The following is a 2,019-nucleotide window of genomic DNA, read 5'->3' as shown; positions in this document are numbered from 1 at the left end:
ATATATATGTGTGTGTGTGTGTGTGTGTGTGTGTGTGTGTATGAAATACAAATACTTCTTAAGTACAGTCCTTTTATTTTAATGATTATGTCCTGCTGGAGTGTGACACGATTTGTTTGTGTACAAACTAATACGGTATCAGATTTTTATATATTTATACTTCTCATTCAATCACAATTAAATTCACTCCGTCTATGAGGCACAGTTTATATGGATAGTATTTATTTTTTACAATAACAAGCTGGAATAAAAGCAAGCAAAAATGAAATAAAAGTAATGATTTTCGACTTCTTGCCTTTTTAAAAATGTAAGAAGTAGAAAGTACAGATAATTGTGTGAAAATGTAAGAAGTAGAAGTAAATAGTAGGCTGAAAAATAATTACTCAAGTAAAGTACAGATACCCAAAAATTGTACTTAAGTACAGTAAAGAAGTATTTGTACTTAGTTACTTTACAACTGTGTCAGATATACATAGTGTGAGAGGATGCTGCCTCCTTCACTCAGAAATTTCATTTATATTTACATCCACTCATTCTGTACTGATCTTTGGTGAAATTTAGCCCTATTTTTTCCCCCAAGTATTTTCTATAACACTACAATTAAAACTGCTTCTGCTGACGCTGCTGAGCAGTTAGGCCTTTTCATCAAGCAGTTTAATAATTTAGGTTCTGGTTGAATAAAATTAGAGCTGCCTAAAACAACGAAGGTGTACAATACATGTAGAAGCTGGCCTGCAGCCAAATAAAGTTAATTAACCAACAGCTTACTGTAGCCTTAAACTCGACCGGCGTGTCTCCCCTGCGCCCATTATTCTCCAAACGCTACAGGCCGAGGATTTCCATAATCGGACTTGTTCTCACGCGCGCACCATCTGCTGCACGCGGCCGCGTCTCCATTCAAACTTAATCACACCGGGTTCAGCGTCTCGTTCTCACCAGTTGAGTTGACAAGGTGTTCCCATCCGCGACTACTTACAGCAGTGTTTTGGAAGAAGAGGGTTTTTTTTCTTTTTTTGGAGTTATCGCTCACCTCATAGTGCGTGCGCGCGCACACACACACACACACAGAGGAGGAAACGCTGCTCATGTGACGCTGAAGTGCAGGTGGCGCGCATACACGCCTGTTGAGGATGGGGCGGGGCTACGGCCCGCCTGATTGATTATTTAATCAGGCTTAACTAAATTTTCATTAGCCAAGCCAAGTCATTATCCTGTGTAAACAACTCAGCCTCTTCCAGTAAATGAAGCCGATTGTAATTTACCTGAAAGGGTAGATGAGTAGATAGATGGGTAGATAAATACATGGATAAATAGATAGATATATAGATATATAGAACTTGCAGGTCACTTGAAATGAAAGCAATAACAAGTAAAGGTAATTGATTTCCCTCTGAGCAATATTATTGGGTTGCAATTGGTGGTATAAAGAAGTAATTAAACAATAATATTTACCACAATAGACACATGATCAATATCAATAGAAAGTGCATTTACGGTTGTGTTCACACCTGCACTGTTTGGTCCGATTTAATCTAAATCTAGTTTGTTTGCCTGGAAAGTCCGGTTCGTTTGTGGAGGTGTGAACACGTAATCGAACTCTGATTCGGACCAAAAAATGCGAACTCTGGTCTGCCTGAAAACCTAGGTCTCGGTTCGATTGAAATGAACTCTGGTGCGGTTCGATTGCATGTGTGAACACTAAGCGGACCAGAGACCGCTCCAAAAGCAGGAAGCAGACTATACTGCATGACATTCTGAGTAATAACAGTATTAAATTTACTTATATGGTGTAAATACCTCGATGGACGACTGTATAAGGTGGACATCATGACTGTGGAGCTGGACGCGCTCCTACTCGATGTTGACCAGCTTCACGGAGCTTCGTCAGCCGCTTTCGCCTTGTCCAAAACGACAAGCCGGGTCCTCCGGAGGACCCAGACTACCCGATCGAGGTGGGCCGGGTCCTTGGTAGACCAGGAAGACCGGAAAAAAAGAGTCTGTGAATTTGGACGGTCTAGC

The 2,019-nt window shown here is 40.8% G+C and overlaps 1 protein-coding gene across 1 annotated transcript in view; it reads right to left on the bottom strand.

Annotated features, from left to right (window-relative positions):
- The window catches only part of eys (eyes shut homolog), a 205,300-nt gene extending 204,225 nt beyond the window's left edge, over nucleotides 1–1,075 (bottom strand). Inside the window, exon 1 of the mRNA XM_014010919.1 lies at nucleotides 937–1,075. The gene's annotated coding sequence lies outside the window, so the exon portion shown is untranslated. The remainder of the gene's footprint in view (nucleotides 1–936) is intronic.
- Nucleotides 1,076–2,019: the final 944 nt, after the last annotated feature.

This window comes from Austrofundulus limnaeus, unplaced genomic scaffold, assembly GCF_001266775.1.
Source record: "Austrofundulus limnaeus strain Quisiro unplaced genomic scaffold, Austrofundulus_limnaeus-1.0 Scaffold0, whole genome shotgun sequence".
NCBI lineage: Eukaryota > Metazoa > Chordata > Actinopteri > Cyprinodontiformes > Rivulidae > Austrofundulus > Austrofundulus limnaeus.
This window is presented reverse-complemented; position numbering and strand designations above follow the sequence as displayed.